General features: G+C 44.5%; 1 protein-coding gene across 4 annotated transcripts in view; it reads left to right on the forward strand.

Moving 5' to 3' along the window:
* The window catches only part of LOC132379156 (histidine-rich glycoprotein-like), a 35,882-nt gene extending 21,444 nt beyond the window's left edge, over window positions 1-14,438 (forward strand). For 2 of the 4 annotated variants that reach the window (XM_059946782.1, XM_059946783.1), the window contains exon 5: window positions 1,789-14,430. The gene's annotated coding sequence lies outside the window, so the exon portion shown is untranslated. Of the gene's footprint in view, window positions 1-1,788 lie in introns of all 4 variants that reach the window. The other 2 variants (XR_009507320.1, XR_009507321.1) reach the window with 2 other exon arrangements.
* Window positions 14,439-17,447: the final 3,009 nt, after the last annotated feature.

Here is a 17,447-nt window from a genome sequence, read left to right on the forward strand (position 1 = left end):
TGATTGAGGGAAGTATAGTTCCCATACCAGGCAGTGATGCAGCCAGTCAGAATGCTCTCAGTTGTGCCCCTGTAGAAAGTTATTAGGATTTGGGGGTCCGTACCAAACTTCCTCAACCACCTGAGGTGAAAGAGGTGCTGTTGTGCCTTTTTCACCACACAGCTGGTGTGTACAGCCCACATGAGGTCCTCAGAGATGTTAATGCAAGGAACTTGAAGCTGTTCACCCTCTCAACCCCAGATCCATTGACGTCAACAGGGGCTAGCCTGTCTCCATTCCTCCTGTATTCCACAGCCAGCTCCTTTGTTACAGCGACATTGAGGGAGAGGTTGTTTTCTTGACACCACTGTGTCAGGGTGATGACTTCCTCTCTGTAGGCTGCCTCGTTATTATTTGAGATTAGGCCAATCAGTGTAGTGTCGTCAGCAAATTTAATTAGCAGGTTGGAGCTGTGGATTGGAGAGTAAAGGAGGGGGCTTAGGACACAGCCCTGAGGGACACCTGTGTTGAGGGTCAGAGGGGTGGAGGTGAGGGAGTGCACTCTTACCACCTGCTGGTGATCTGACAGGAAGTCCAGGATCCAGCTGCACAGGCAGGGTCAAGGCCAAGGTCTCTGAGCTTCCTGTCAAGCCTGGATGGAATTATGGTGTTGAACGCTGAACTGTAGTCCAAGAACAGCATTCTCACATAAGCATCCTTCTCCAGATGTGTAAGGATGGTGTGTAGAGCTGTGGCTATTGCGTTGTCTGTTGATCGATTTTGTCGGTAGGTGAGTTGTAGGGGTCCAGTGTGGGTGGTAGCAAGCTGCAGATGTAGTCCTTGTCCAGCCTCTCAAAGCATTTGCATATTATTGAGGTGAGTGCGACAGGACGCCAGTCGTTCAGGTATATTACCTTGGTCTTTTTAGTTACAGCAACAATGGTGGATGTTTTGAAGCAGGAGGGCATTCTACCCTGGGAGAGGAAGAGATTTAAAGAGTCTGTCAACCCACCTGCCAGTTGTGCCGTGCATTTCCTGAGCAGCTGTGCCCTGGGATGCCCTCCGGTCCCAGACCCTTGCAACTATCCTCTTGTTGGAAACACCTGCATACTTCAGCTTCAGAGAAGACGAAGACAAAGGTGCAGGTCTCCTCAGGGGCTGTGTTTGCAATGGCAAACCAAGCACAAAAGAGATTTAGCTGGCCTGGGAGAGAGGCAGAGGTGTTGGAAACTCCACTGCGTTTAGCTTTGAAGTCTGCGATGGTGTGCAGACCTTGTCGTAAGCTGCATGTGGAGAGTTGTCCCTGTATTGTTGTTTCACTGCCTTGATGACTTTGCACAGATTGTCGCTGCATTTCTTGAGTTACTGCTGATTACAGGCAATGTAAGCTCCTTCTGTTGACTTAATCTCATCTGATAACTCAGTCTGAGTTAAATGAGCTGGTCAGAGACTTGGGTTTGTCAAAGGCAAAAGCAGATTCACTGCATTAGGAATCTCCAGGCACAAAGCTTTCCATGAAGGATTTTGATATTTGAATCCAACATTACCCAGAATAACAGATGCCAAAATCAAAGAAGGCATCTTTGTTGGTTCACAAATCAAACAGGTCATCAATGACAGGCAATTCAAAGAACTCCTAGTGGGACCGGAGAAAATCGCATGGAAGGCATTCAAGAATATCGTTGAAAATTCTCTAGGCAACTACAGAGCACCAAACCACATGCTTAATATACATGATAATATACTTAAGCATACAAAACCATGAAGTGCAATATATCACTAAAGATTATTTTCTGCATTCCAATTTAGACTTCTTTCCTGCAAATCTTGGTGCTGTCAGTGACGAGCGTGGTGAAAGGTTTCACCAGGACATTGCAGACATAGAGAAATGGTATCAGGACAACTGGAGTCCATCAACGCTGGCTGATTATTGTTGGACACTTAAACGAGAAGCCTCAGACACTGAGTATAAACAAAAATCATCATAAAACATTTTAGTGTAATTGAACTATTGCAAAGCAATTAAACAATTTATAGTCAACTAAAGTTAATTTCTTATTTCTCCAAATTCCTATTAGATAGGAGTAGTCTGGAGTTATATTTGTATTCAGCTTCAAGTGTCCTTTCATAAACAAAAAAAAAATTTGAGGTATCAACACTTCTGAAAAGGTTGTTGTCCAGTGTACTGTTTTATGTTCCAAAGTACATTTACAAAGTACATTTGTTTTATGTTCCAAAGTACATTTACAAAGACTTGGCCTCCACAGCCACTGCTGGCAACAAATTCCACAGATTTACCATCCTCTGGCTAAAGTAATTTCTCTGTATCTCAGTTCTAAAAGGACATCCTTCGACCCTGAAGTCGTGCCCTCTTGTCCTAGAATCCCCTACCATGGGAAATAACTTTGCCATTTCTAATCTGTTCAGGCCTTTCAACATTTGGAATGTTTCTATGAGATCCCCCCTCATTCTCCTGAACTCCAGGGAATACAGCCCAAGAGCTGCCAGATGTTTCTCATAAGGTAACCCTTTCATTCCTGGAATCATTCTCATGAATCCTCTCTGAACCCTCTCCTATGTCAATATATCCTTTCTAAAATAAGGAGCCCAAAATTGCACACGATGCTGTGTGGTCTCACAAGTACCTTATACAGCCTCAACATCACATCCCTGCTCTTATATTCTATACCTCTAGAAATGAATGCCAATATTGCATTTGCATTCTTCACCACCGACTCAACCTGGAGGTTAACCTTTAGGGTATCCTGCACAAGGACTCCCAAGTCCCTGTGCATCTCTGCATTTTGAATTCTCTCCCCATCTAAATAATTGTCTGTCTGTTTATTTCTTCCACCAAAGTGCATGACCATACACTTTCCAGCATTGTATTTCATTTGCCACTTCTTTGCCCATTCCCCTAAACTATCTAAGTCTCACTGCAGGCTCTCTGTTTCCTCAACACTACCCGCTCCTCCACCTATCTCTGTATCTTCAGAAAATTTAAACACAAATCCATTAATACTGTGATCCAAAACATTGACATACATTGTAAAAAGCAGCGGTCCCAACACCGACCCCTGTGGAACTCCACTGGTAACCGGCAGCCAGCCAGAATAGGATCCCTTTATTCCCACTCTCTGTTTTCTGCTGACCAGCCAATGCTCTAACCATGCTAGTAACTCTCCTGTAATTCCATGGACTCTTATCTTGCTAAGCAGCCTCATGTGTGGCACCTTGTCAAAGGCCTTCTGAAAATCCAAGTACACCACATCTACTGCATTTCCTTTGTCTACCCTGCTTGTTATTTCCTCAAAGTATTGCAGTAGATTTCTCAGGCAGAATTTTCCTTTCAGGAAACCATGCTGGCTTTGGCCTATCTTGTCATGTCTCTCCAGGTACTCCGTAATCTCATCCCTAACAATCGATTCCAACAACTTCCCAACCACTGATGTCAGGCTAACAGGTCTATAGTTTCCTTTCTGCTGCCTTCCACCCTTCTTAAATAGCGGAGTAACATTTGCAATTTTCCAGTCATCTTGTACAATGCCAGAATCTATCGATTCTTGCAAAATCATCGTTAATGCTTCTGCAATCTCTCCAGCCACTTTCTCAGAACCTGAGGGTGCATTCCATCAGGTCCAGGAGATTTATCCATCCTCAGACCATTAAGCTTCCTGAGCACCTTCTCAGTCGTAATCTTCACTGCACCTACAATAATTCCCTGACACTTTTGAAAGTCCAGTATACTGCCAATGTCTTCCACTGTGAAGATTGATTAAAATACACATTCAGTTCCTCTGCCCAGACGGGTGAATCTCCCTGAGCAGTGGTTTGAACCAGCCCATGCCTCACCTCTGGTCCCACACCTTGTCCTTTTCAATCTGGCCCAGTGCTTAAATCATCCAGACTTGCTCTTGGACCCAGACCCTGCTGCTTTGATATGCTCAATTTGGTCCGTACCCAACTTTTCCAATTCAGCTCAACACTTAAATTAATCAAACCTCCCTCCAGGACCAGGTCCAGGACTGCCTCCTTGAATCTGCATTGCCTCCCCTTGCCTCACCTTGGTTCTGCTGAATTGAATTGCCTCCAGGCATGGCTGAACATGGGCTCATTCCCCATTCCCTGGCCTGAACTCCACCACTTCGATTCGGCCTGTACACACCACCCCACAGCCGTCCTGCACAATGGAGTCTTCAGTTCCCACTGCAAAAATGCCAGATCATACTGATGGTTCAAAAGCTCAACTCCGACAGGGGAGTTATAGGCTATTGTTTGCGTGATCGTTTAGCAGAAAAAGTGTAATTAATGAGTATTCAGTTGTTTGCCACCAGTCACTGAGTTTCACCAACACCATCTTGAACCACTCTCTATTCTAATGTAACCCTCAGGTTTGGCCGGCGGTGTTAGTCTGCGGAAGACCGGCCCTGACCCCACCAAACGTGTGAAATCTGAGGGGCAAACCCTCTTGTTTGTGTGGATGCTGTGTGATGTGTTACCCCCGCTACAAATCAGGACCACAAAATAACAAACAGTGCACCATATGCAATTAAACGATTTAGCTTTTTAATTCTTAATTTGACGAAAGGGTTAGTAAAAGAAAAACAAAAAGAAACGGCCCCATTTTAATGAAACAGTCGAATGTGCACAAGTTGGAGCTCACGGTTTCCCTTCCCCTGGTCCTCCATCGATTTCCCCGAGCTCCATCCACACCCGGCCCACTCCGTCCATTCCGTCCTGCTGCCTACGGCCTCTCCTTTCTGGCATCTTCTCTCTTCATCCCTCACCGAACAAAAGACCAAGATCAACTCGCTGTCAGGCATACAACAAGAAAAAACGCTCCCTTCATTGGATGACACACATTCCAAAGCCCCTGTTATCTCAAGTCATAACCCAAACACTGCTTCTACAGAGAAGCCATTACATCAGCAGTGAACCCTTTCCCAGGGCATTACACCAATAACTAGAGCCATAAAGGAGCATAAGAGGGCAAAACAGACAAATACAACTTCTTCCCAACACAACGTTGGGGGGGTGGGAACCATACTGAAGTTACGGAGGAAAGGGAGGTTGGCTCACAAATAGAGAAAGTTTGGAGACAGTGCAAAAGGAAGGATAGGCAGGTGATAGAGAAGGGATGCACTCAGTCCGATGGGTTGAGGTGTGTCTATCTTAATGCGAGGAGTATCATGAATAAAGCTGATGAGCTTAGAGCGTGAATCAGCACTTAGAGCTATGACATTGTGGCCATTACAGAGACTTGGATGGCTCAGGGGCCGGAACAGTTACTTTAAATTCCAGGTTTTAGATGTTTCAGAAAGGACAGGGAGGGAGGAAAAAGAGGTGGGGGCATGGCATTGCTGATCAGAGATCGTGTCACGGCTGCAGAAAAGGAGGAAGTCATGGAGGGATTGTCTATGGAGTCTCTATGGGTGGAAGTTAGGATTAGGAAGGAGTCAATACTGGGTGTTTTTTACAGATCACCCAATAGTAACAGGGACATCAAGGAGCAGATAGGGAGACAGATTCTGGAAAGGAGTAATAATAACAGGGTTGTTGTGGTGGGAGATTTTAATTTCCCCAATATTGATTGGCATCTCCCTAGAGTGAGGGGTTTAGATGGGGTGGAGTTGGTTAGGTGTGTTCAAGAAGGTTTCTTGACACAAAATGTAGATAAGCCTACAAGAGGAGAGACTGTACTGGATCTGGTATTGGGAAATGAACCTGGTCAGGTGTCAGGTCTCTCAGTGGGAGAGTATTTTGGAGATAGTGATCACAATTCTATTTCCTTTACCATAGCATTGGAGAGGGATAGGAACAGACAAGTTAGGAAAATGTTTAATTGGAGTAAGGGGAACTATGAGGCTATTAGGCAGGAACTTGGAAGCATAAATTGGAAACAGATGTTCTCAGGAAAATGTACAGAAGAAATGTGGCAGATGTTCAGGGGATATTTGCATGAAGTTCTGATTAGGTATGTTCCAATGAGACAGGGAAAGGAAAGTAGGGTACAAGATCCATGGTGTAAAAAGGCTGTTGTAAATCTAGTCAAGAAGTAAAGAAGAGCGTATGAAAGGTTTGAAAAACTAGGTAATGATAGAGATCTAGAAGATTATAAGGTTAGCAGGAAGAAGCTTAAGAATGAAATTAGGAGAGCCAGAAGGGGCCATGAGAAGGCCTTGGTGGACAGGATTAAGGAAAACCCCAAGGCATTCTACAAGTATGTGAAGAGCAAGAGGATAAGATGTGAGAGAATAGGACCAATCAAGTGCGACAATGGAAAAGTGTGTATGAAACCAGAGAAAATACCCGAGGTATGAGCCTAATTGAATTTTTTGAGGGTGTGACTGAACACATTGATGAAGGAAGAGCAGTAGATGTAGTGTTTGTGGATGTCAGCAAGGCATTCAATAAGGTACCAAGGGGATATTGCTTTGAGGATCCAGAACTGGCTTGCCCACAGAAGGCAAAGAGTGGTTGTAGACGGGTCATATTCTGCATGGAGGTCAGTGACCAGTGGTGTGCCTCAGGGATCTGTTCTGGGACCCCTTCTCTTTGTGATTTTTATAAATGACCTGGATGAGGAAGTGGAGAGATGGGTTAGTAAATTTGTTGATGATACAAAGGTTGGTTGTGTTGTGGATAGTGTGGAGGGCTGTCAGAGGTTACAGCGGGACATTGATAGGATGCAAAACTGGGCTGAGAAGTGGTAGATGGAGTTCAACCCAGATAAGTGTGAGGTGGTTCATTTTGGTAGGTCAAATGTGATGGCAGAATATAGTATTAATAGTAAGACAGTTGGCAGTGTGGAGTTATCAGAGGGATCTTGGTGTCCGAGTCCATAGGATACTCAAAGCTGCTACGCAGGTTGACTCTGTGGTTAAAGAGGCGTACAGTGCATTGGCCTTCATCAATTGTGGGATGAAGTTTAAGAGCCGAGGAGTAATGTTGCAGCTATGTAGGACCCTGGTCAGACCCCACTTGGAGTATTGTGCTCAGTTCTGGTCACCTCACTATAGGAAGGATGTGGAAACTATAGAAAAGGTGCAGAGGAGATTTACAAGAATGTTGCTTGGATTGGGGAGCATGACTAATGAGAATAGGTTGAGTGAACTCGGCCTTTTCTCCTTGGAGTGACGGAGGATAAGTGGTGACTTGATAGAGGTGTCTAAGATGATAAGAGAAATTGATCATCTGGATAGTCAGAGGCTTTTCCCAGGGCTGAGGTGGTTAGCACGAGAGGGCATAGTTTTAAGGTGCTTGGAAGTAGGTACAGAGGAGATGTCAGGGGTAAGTTTTTTTTACGCAGAGAGTGGCAAATGCGAGGAATGGGCTGCCGGTGGTGATGGTGGAGATGGAAATGATAGGGTCTTTTAAGAGACTCCTGGATGGCTACATGAAGCGTAGAAGAATAGAGGGCTATGGGTAAAGCCTAGGTAGTTCTAAGGTAGGGATATGTTCAGCACAGCTTTGTGGGCCAAAAGGCCTGTATTGGGCTCTATGTTTTCTATGTTTCTGAAATGGTCAGTATCTGAAATAGAAGTACCATGGATTCCAGTTAATTCAGATCATCAGGACCAGTACACTTTGGCCCAATTATCTGAAATTTCATGGAAATAGTTAAAAGGTATAAAAAGGACAAACTACCATTTAACTGAGTTACAAATCATACACTTAAATGAAATGCAGAAGTGAGAACAGTATCAATATTACTGCAGTGCCACAAAACTGTATTAGTTCCTCATAGGTATCGACAGAGGAATTCATCTGCATCGCATCCTTCTGACTGTAAATGAACAAAATCAGTGCAGATGATGGACTGCCTTTTTATAATGCTGACAACATCAGAATCCTTGAAATGCTCATTTTCATTGTAACATTCAAGATGTTACCTTCAATGTAGAAAATATGAAGAATTTGTTACCTTGAAATTCTTCTTAGTTTCTAAATTGTTCAAGTAGTGAAGTTGTTTCATTTTCACTTCCAATCATTCCTCACATTTTCAAGCCTGAATGTTTGAAACCTGAGTGTGCAAAACTGTCCAACTCCAAATGGCAGTGACAAAAATCACAGCTCTTTGAACACAGACACATGCAACCGGTGCTATTTAAATACTGTTATCTCGAAGCACAATGTTGTGTCTGACGGTCACACAAATGCACGCAACAAGAAATGTTCTCGATTTAGTTTTTGCTCTTTAAGAGTGGTCCCAAATCGTTGACTGCACTGATTAATAGATGGCCCAATTAACTGGAATCCACTGTATTAAAACAGGGAACATAGAACAGTACAGCGCAGAACACGGCCATTAGCTGACTTCACTCCAGGACCAGTTCCCAATTATAAAGTTCCGCCATAAACATAAGCCATGGGGAGATTAAACGAGGGAACTAAGTGGTGAGATAGGGAAAGTAATCCCTAGACTGAAAACAAATAGTCAAAGTAGATTTGCTTTTTATTAGAGTAGAAAATGAAAAGGGACTGAAAAATCCTTCCACTGATTTTAATCAAACTGCACACAAACATTAGAAGCACAAATAAAAATCAGACATTCGGGCTGAAGATGCAACTGAGACTAAACATGAGAAGGCGGAGTTTTATCAAAATGCACAACATTAAACAAGCTCAAATTTTAAGGTGAGAGTCTGCATTCATGTCTGTGAGAACTAAATATTCCCACAGATCAATTCCTTCTGCACTAGTTCTGACCCAGTCCCTGGGGGGTCATTTCATGACCTATTCCACCGACTTTAAAATGTTTTTTCTCTATTAAATGCTTTCATTGTTTGCATTAGTGAATAAATCCAGGGTTTTATAACTCTGATTATGAACTAACATCACAAGCCCCCTGCCAGGGCCTGTATTTGTTACCTACACTCCACCCTGCCTAATAATCCTCAGCATTTTCTATGACTTTGTTTTAGCATTTGTTATGCAGTCTTGGACTGCAGTAATCTTACCCCTGGAGCTGAACCAGCTGTCCCAAAGATGGGCAGAGATTTCTGAAATGTTCCTGAGTTTCTGAGACAGCCATTGTGCATTTGTGCGAGGTGGCCTGGTAGCGCAGTGATTAGCACAGTGCTTTACAGCACCAACAATCGGGGTTCAACTCCTGCCACTGTCCGTAAGGAATTTGTACGTTCTCCTAACAAATTTCATGTCACATGCCAGTGATAATAGAACCATAGAACATTACAGCACAGAAACATGTCTTTTGGCCCTTCTTGGCTGTGCCAAACCATTTTTCTGCCTAGTCCCACTGACCTGCACCCAGCCCATATCCCTTCATACACCTCTCATCCATGTACCTGTCCAAATTTTTCTTAGATGTTAAAAGTGAGCCTGCATTCACCACTTCATCTGGCAGCTCATTCCACACACCCACCACTCTCTGTGTGAAGATGCTAATGTTCCCTTTAAACTTTTCCCCCTTCACCCTTAACCCATGTCCTCTGTTTTTTTTTCTCCCCTAACCTCAGTGGAAAAAGCCTGCTTGCATTCACTCTATCTATACCAATCATAATTCTATATACCTCTATCAAATCTCCCCTCTTTCTTCTATGCTCCAGGGAATAAAGTCCTAATCTATTTAACCTTTCTCTGTAACTCATTTTCTCAAGTCCCAGTAACATCCTTGTAAACCTTCTCTGCACTCTTTCAACCTTATTAATGTCCTTCCTGTAATTTGGTGACCAAAACTGCACTTGATACTCCAAATTCGGCCTCACCAGTGCCTTACACAACCTCACCATTACATTCCAACTCAATAAACCTGATTCTGACTGTGTGGGTTTCCTCTGGGTGCTCTCACGTTCCAAAGATGTACAGGTAAGGGTTAATGAGTTGTGGGCGAGCTATGTCGGTGCTGGAAGCACGGTGACACTTGCAGGCTGCCCAGGACAATCCTCGCTGATTTGATTTGATGCAAGTGATACGTTTACCTGTCTGCTTTGATGTTTCAATGTGCATGTGACAGACAAAGCTAATCTTTTTCTGAGGGATACTGATGGTATTTTGGCCCAAAATATTGACTGTTTATTCCTCCCCATAGATGCTGTCTGACCTGCTGAATTCCTCCAGCATTTTGCATGTGTAACTCTAGATTTCCAGCATTTGCAGAATCCTTTGTGTTTAATATTTTTGTTGTTTTAGATCCTCAAGGCAAATAACCCAATCTGCTAGCCGTGAGCAGAGCCTGCTCCCAGCTGCTCTCTGGTTCATGTCAAAATGAAGTGCCTACCACTTCCAGTTCATCTCCTTCACTTTAACTCTCCAATAGCTCTTCATTGTGTAAAATATAACTTCCCTTTCCTTGCCCTCAGATGATTAAAGACTTGAAATAGTTCTGGTTGCTCTCAGTTCTATTCAAATTATATATTGATTAATGCAGCTAATGGAGCTGAGGTGTCCAAAATTAAATGCAGTACTTTGGTAGAGTCTCTCTAATGTGTTTCAGTGAGTTAATACAATATGCTAAGGCTTGTAGTGTACAAAGCCCACAATCAATCCCTCACACTGCTTCCCATATTAATCACTGACTCACAAGAAGAATACATTTTTAACGAGAGACCAAAAGCCACTCATCAATTCTATTCCTGTTCCACTTTCATCCCCCTATGACCATTTATCTTCTCTTCGGTGCTGTACCTCAAGGATAAATTCCTTCATCAGGATTTTGTGTTCATCATCCAACTGTATGTCAGGGGCTTACGGTCCCATTGGAACAGTGAACAGTTCACAACATTATCACATCACATACAATTTGATGTCAGTATTGAATTAAGACATTCTAATTTTCATCCATTAATTGATGTTATAATCAGTTCAAGGACGACTGAAGTACTGTCTGTTAATAAGTGCTTTCTGTTTTCTGCTATTAAGATAGATATCCATTCCGATCCCACAACCAACTGGTCAAGCTAGTTCCTGACAGGGAGGGCAGGAGAAAGGGTAACTTTTGCCCTTCACTATCAAGGGCATCTTCAAAAGGCAATGTCTCAGAAAAGCAGCATCCATCATGAAGGGGCCCCATTACCCAGGACATGCCCCCTCTTCCCAGTGCTCCCATCAAGGAGGAGGGACAGGAGCCTAAAGGCACACACCCAACAATTCAGTAACAGCTTCCTCCCCACCACCATCAGACTTCTGAACAATACCCTTTTTGCACTACTTATTTAGTTTATATTTAGGGTGGAGGGGTGGAGATACATCTCTACGGAAGGAGGTGTAAGGTGCTCCTTCCCTCTACTAGCCTGCAGGTCACCCTTGGGAAGGTGTAGCACCTGCTTAGCCCCTTGATCAGGGTCACGTGAAGCCATGAGAGCAGGTGGTGGATGGTCGTATGAGCAGTTGGGGCACATCACAAATCCTGGTTATGACTGCAGGCAGACAATCTCTGAAGAGTATTGATAATGGTTGGGATCATTGTAAAGGCACCGCCCAGAAGTTAGTGTCAAACCAAGAGCAATCATGGTCACAAGGCCATGATTGCCCACGTCATCCAGACACGACACCCAATGATGATGATACACATACAATATAATTTATTTATACATAATTAAATTTCTATAACATATGTATATTAAGAAAGCAGAAAATGTCTGCAGATCAGTAAACCTGTGGACACTGGAAATCCCAAATATGGACAGAAGATGATGGACACAGATGTGGCAGTGCCTGTGGAAGGAGAAGCAGTTAATATTTCCGACCTGGGGCTCTGATGAGGAGGAACAGAGATGAGGTCATCGTCTGATAATCTGAACTCTGCTATGTGGAGTGCATGTTTCTTATCGTGGGAGAGTCTAGAACCAGAGGACACAGCCTCAGAATAGAGGGACATCCCTTTAGGGCAGCAATGAGGAGGAGTTTCTTTAGCCAGCAAGAAGGTGGTAAATCTGTGGAACTCATTGCCACGGACAGCTGTGGAGGCCAAGCCATTGAGTATATTTAAAGCAGAGGCTGATAGGATCTTGATTAGTAAAGGCTTCAAAGGTTATGGGGAGAAGGCAGGAGAATGTGGTTGAGAGAGATAAAAAATCAACCATGATGGAATGGTAGCACAGACTTGTGTTGTGGGTGTACCATGTTGTCATTAGACTGCATGGCAATGCTTGTGGGCTGCCCCCAGCACATCCTTGGGTTGTGCTGGTCATTAACGAAAACAGCGTGTTTCACTGTATGTTGCAACATACATGGAATAAATAAATTAATCTGAACCCGAATCTGATCGGCCATGACCTCATTGGATGCTGAAGCAAACTCAAGGTGTCCAATGGCCAACTCCTGCTTCTCGTTGAAACATTCAGACATCCTTAAAATTGTAATCTCCTGATTCAGTGCTATTGATTTAGAAGATGTAGTTAATATATTTGAGGGGAACCAGAGCAGTTGTGTAATTTAGGTTCAGAAGATTTATTTGGAAATATATACTTTTAAATGCACTCAGCAAGCGCTTCCTATAGTTGTCTCTTTATTAACTTAACTTCCAGTCAGAGACATTTGGGCAAACACCATCCAACAAAACGTCACACTGTTTGCTGGGATTTTCCCTTTGAAAACACTCCAGCCTCAGTTTCTCCTTCAACAATAACATTCAACCCTTATAAAGAATAAGGCATTGTATAAAATAATAAGCTTGGAGATGAAAGTACAGAGATCGAATAAAATGTGCATAAATAGTCCAGCATGTATATACAATGTACAATGCATTGTGATAAGTTGTTTTAAGTGTTTATAGTGATGGGAGTAATAGACAGGGAGAGATGGGGCTGATTAACCGGAATGATTAATCAGATTAGCTGTCTGGGGAAGAAATGTTTAAGATAATGTGACGTTGTTGTTTTAATAGCTGGATAGCATTTCCCAGAAGGGAGCTTTTGGAAAAGGTAGTTTGCAGGGTGAATAGCGTCCGCAGTGACTTTCCCTGCCCACTTCTTTGACCTGGACACAGAGATGGTAGACTGCAGCTGATGACCATTCTGCTGTGCAGTCAGTTCACTGTGGTTTTTGTGTGTTGTGAGATACAAAGCAACAGTAATGGCTGATGTGAAGATGCTCCCGATGATGGCAGTGTAGAACTGCGCCAGTATGTTCTGGGGAAGATGGAATTTTACCTCCGCCAAGCCTTTCAGTTGATGAAATAGATATGGTTCTCGCACGTGTGTTAGGGTTACTGACATTGCACTTACGTGGGCACCAATGCCATCGCACCCCCAGCCTATTGGCACACCTGATGGAAAATGTTCACTTGCTAGAGAATAGGCCTTCTATGGCTCACTTTATCTGCATTGCAACTGGGCATTTTAACTCAGTGATGGCCTTGGAGTGAAGCTTGTTTTGGCACACAGGTCCCACCACAGTAATGGATAGTTCAGGTGCAGCATTAACATCTCATGCCCTGGCGTAGCTCTGTCGACAGCCCCACTGGAACCTCCCTTCCTCTAATGGGCATGGTCAAGGTCAGCATGATGCTATTACAGTGCCTGCTATAAGATCTCTGTCATTGTCTGCAAGGAGTTTGAACATCTGTGTGGGTTTCCTGTAGATGCTCCCATTTCAAAGTTCATTTATTATCAAAGTATGTATACATTATATAATCTTGAGCTACGTCACCTTACAGGCAGCCACAAAAAAAAACAAAAGAAACGATAAAAATGACTGACCAACAGCAATACAGAGTAAAAAATCAAATCATGCACAGCTAGAAGAACGCAAAGAGCATTAGAATGAAAGTGACTGTGAGAGCCGAAGCCCAGAGCAGCCGGGGCAGGCCAAGCCTCAGCCTCAGTGCAGGGAAGAGCAGAGCAACCATGATGATGCAATGAGCAGAAGAGTCCCCGCCCACACCTCTGGTCCCAACGCCCAGGTTTTTCAATCCATCTGGCCCATCTAACTATCCGGTTGTTCCCCTTCTAAAACCTGGACCCTGTCACTTCGACATTCTTTGGGCCAGGACCCCACTGACAGGTGTCAGCCCATACTTAACCTTTTCAAATTGGCCTGGCACTGAGATTGATCAAACCTCACTCTCGGTTTAGGTGGACAGGCTTTGAATTTGTCTGTCCTCTGCTCCAACTTTGTTCCACTCCATTCACCTCAACTTCTCCTTGAACGAGCCTCGACCTTGCCCCGACTTCATCTTGCACCGCATGCTTCGACCTCCGACCCAGCTTCGCTTTCGTGCACCGCATGCTTCGACCTCCGACCCAGCTTCGCTTTCGTGTGCAACTTCATTGTTTGTTGTCATTGTTTCCCATAATTTTTTACAGGAAAAGTACTATTATTAAAGAGTTTGGTTGTATTCCTCGATTTATTAACCATCAGTAGATAGTCACTCAACTTCAGCTGTGTCATCTTAAACCGGAGGTTTCGTCCCACACTCCACAGACGTGTGGCTTAGGGTTAGAGTCAGTCAGGTGTGGGCATGAGTTTCGTCCCACACTCCACAGACGTGTGGTTTAGAGTCAGTCAGGTGTGGGCATGAGTTTCATCCCACACTCCACAGACGTGTGGCTTAGAGTCAGTCAGGTGTGGGCATGAGTTTCATCCCACACTCCACAGACGTGTGGTTTAGAGTCAGTCAGGTGTGGGCATGAGTTTCATCCCACACTCCACAGACGTGTGGCTTAGAGTCAGTCAGGTGTGGGCATGAGTTTCGTCCCACACTCCACAGACGTGTGGCTTAGGGTTAGAGTCAGTCAGGTGTGGGCATGAGTTTCATCCCACACTCCACAGACGTGTGGCTTAGAGTCAGTCAGGTGTGGGCATGAGTTTCGTCCCACACTCCACAGACGTGTGGTTTAGAGTCAGTCAGGTGTGGGCATGAGTTTCGTCCCACACTCCACAGACGTGTGGCTTAGGGCTAGAGTCAGTCAGGTGTGGGCATGAGTTTCGTCCCACACTCCACAGACGTGTGGCTTAGGGTTAGAGTCAGTCAGGTGTGGGCATGAGTTTCATCCCACACTCCACAGACGTGTGGTTTAGAGTCAGTCAGGTGTGGGCATGAGTTTCATCCCACACTCCACAGACGTGTGGCTTAGAGTCAGTCAGGTGTGGGCATGAGTTTCGTCCCACACTCCACAGACGTGTGGCTTAGGGTTAGAGTCAGTCAGGTGTGGGCATGAGTTTCATCCCACACTCCACAGACGTGTGGCTTAGAGTCAGTCAGGTGTGGGCATGAGTTTCGTCCCACACTCCACAGACGTGTGGCTTAGGCTTAGAGTCAGTCAGGTGTGGGCATGCTATGTTGTCGCTGGAAGCATGGCAACACTTGCAGGCTGCCCAGCACAATCCTCACTGATTTGAAATGATTCAAGCGATGCATTTCATCATAAGTTTTTATGTACATGTGACGAATCAAGCTAATCTCCGGGAGCCCAGAAAGTGATCTAACGTTCAGCACTTTGTTGGATGCAAGCTGTGGCAGGAAGGATTGTGGGGGGATCCCCATGAGGGAGCATATAGAAATGGCATCCTCCACAATTCGCCCTAATTCAGGAAGAACAGTGCTGCCTGGCAAACAGGCACAGCTATGGTGTGAACTGTCAGGGGAGCCTGGAGTCAGGAAACTCAGAAAACCTGCCTTAGTGAGGATCAAGCAGACGCTTTAAAAGACGATCTGGGTGGTGGAGAAGTCATCAGTGTAAGGCAGAAGCAGTGAGTGTGACACACAACCGGACATTACAGCTCTACCCAGGGATGAGACACAAGAGATTCTGTAGATGCTGGAAATCTGCCTTCACAACCTCTCCACTAACTATTCTGTCGCTCTGGTTCCCATCCCCCTGCAACCTGAGTTTAAACCCCACCGTGCAGCATAAACAAACTTTCTCGCTAGGATATTAGTCCCCCATGAGTACAGGTCCGCACCTTCCCTGGAAGAACGCCTCATGACCCAAACGTTTTATGCCTTCACTCCTGCACCAACTCTTTAGCCACGTATTAAACTGTATAATCTTCCTTGTTCTGGCCTCACTAGCACGTGGCATGGGTAGCAATCCTGAGATCACAACCCTGGAAGTCCTGCCTGAACTTAACACTCTGAATTCTTAACTCCCTGAATTCGCTATGCAGAACCTCATCACTCACTCATCCTACCCTTGTCATTGGTAGCTACATAGACAACAACCTCTGGCTGTTCACCCTCCACTTAAGAATGCTGAGGACTCAATCAGAGATATCCCGAACCCTAGCACCCAGGAGGCATCATACCATTTGGGGATCTCGTTCTTGCCCACAGAACCTCCTCTCTGTTCCTCTAACCAACAAATCCCCTATCACCACAGCATGCCTCTTCTCCCCCCCCCCTTCTCTCTGAGTCACAGAGGCAGAGATAGTGCCAGAGACCCAACTATTGTAACTTTCCTTTGTTAAGTCATCTTACACCTCCACCTACCCCCAACAGTATTCAAAGTGATGTACCTGTTGTAGAGGGGGATACTCTGCTTTGGCTCCTTAATCCCTTCCCCTTCCTGACCATCACTCAGTTTCCTGTGTCCTGCACCTTGGATGTAACTACCTCTCGACATGTCCTATCACCCCTCAGCCTCCTGAATGATCCGTAGTTCATCCAGTTCCAGCTCCAGCTCGTTAATGCGGATTATTAGAAGCTGCAGCTGGATGCACTTCTCACAGTTGTAGTCATCAGGGACACTGGGGGACTCCCTGCCTTGCCACATCCTACAAGAGGAACATTCCACTCTCCTGCCTGTCATATCTGCTGCCCTATCTGAGCAGATATAAAGAAGGGAAGGAAAAAGCACATGAGCTTTTCTTTCTCTGATTGAAGCCTCTCTTCACTGGAGTTTTGAAGAGCTAAGGCCGTAAGGTCATCATTCTGACTGTCCACTCAGATGATGTAATCAACCTCAAACACCCATTGCTCAGCAGTCAAAGCACTTTTTCACTGTAGCAAACCGCTGCTGCCTTTTGTACTCAGGCAGTGGACCTGATTGAAGTCACCTGCTCTCAAAACTTCCGATGTCCAGATTGGCTGCTGCTTAAAGCTCTTTTTCTGATTCTGTATCTGTATCTGAATCTGAATCTAAATCTAATTCTAAATCTAAATCTAAATCTGAATCTAATTCTGGATCTAAATCTAAATCTGAATCTGAACCTGAATCTGAATCTGAACCTGAATCTGAATTTGAACCTGAATCTGAATCTGAATCTGAACCTGAATCTGAACCTGAATCTGAATCTGAACCTAAATCTGATTCTGAACCTGAATCTGAATTTGAACCTGAATCTGAACCTGAACCTGAATCTGAATCCGAACCTGAATCTGAAACTGAATCCAAATCTGAACCTGAATCTGAATCCGAACCTGAATCTGAAACTGAATCCGAATCTGAATCTGAATCTGAACCTGAATCTGAATTTGAACCTGAATCTGAATCTGAACCTGAATCTGAATCTGAACCTGAATCTGAACCTGAATCCGAATCTGAACCTGAATCTGAATCCGAACC

This window comes from Hypanus sabinus, chromosome 21, assembly GCF_030144855.1.
Source record: "Hypanus sabinus isolate sHypSab1 chromosome 21, sHypSab1.hap1, whole genome shotgun sequence".
Lineage (NCBI taxonomy): Eukaryota > Metazoa > Chordata > Chondrichthyes > Myliobatiformes > Dasyatidae > Hypanus > Hypanus sabinus.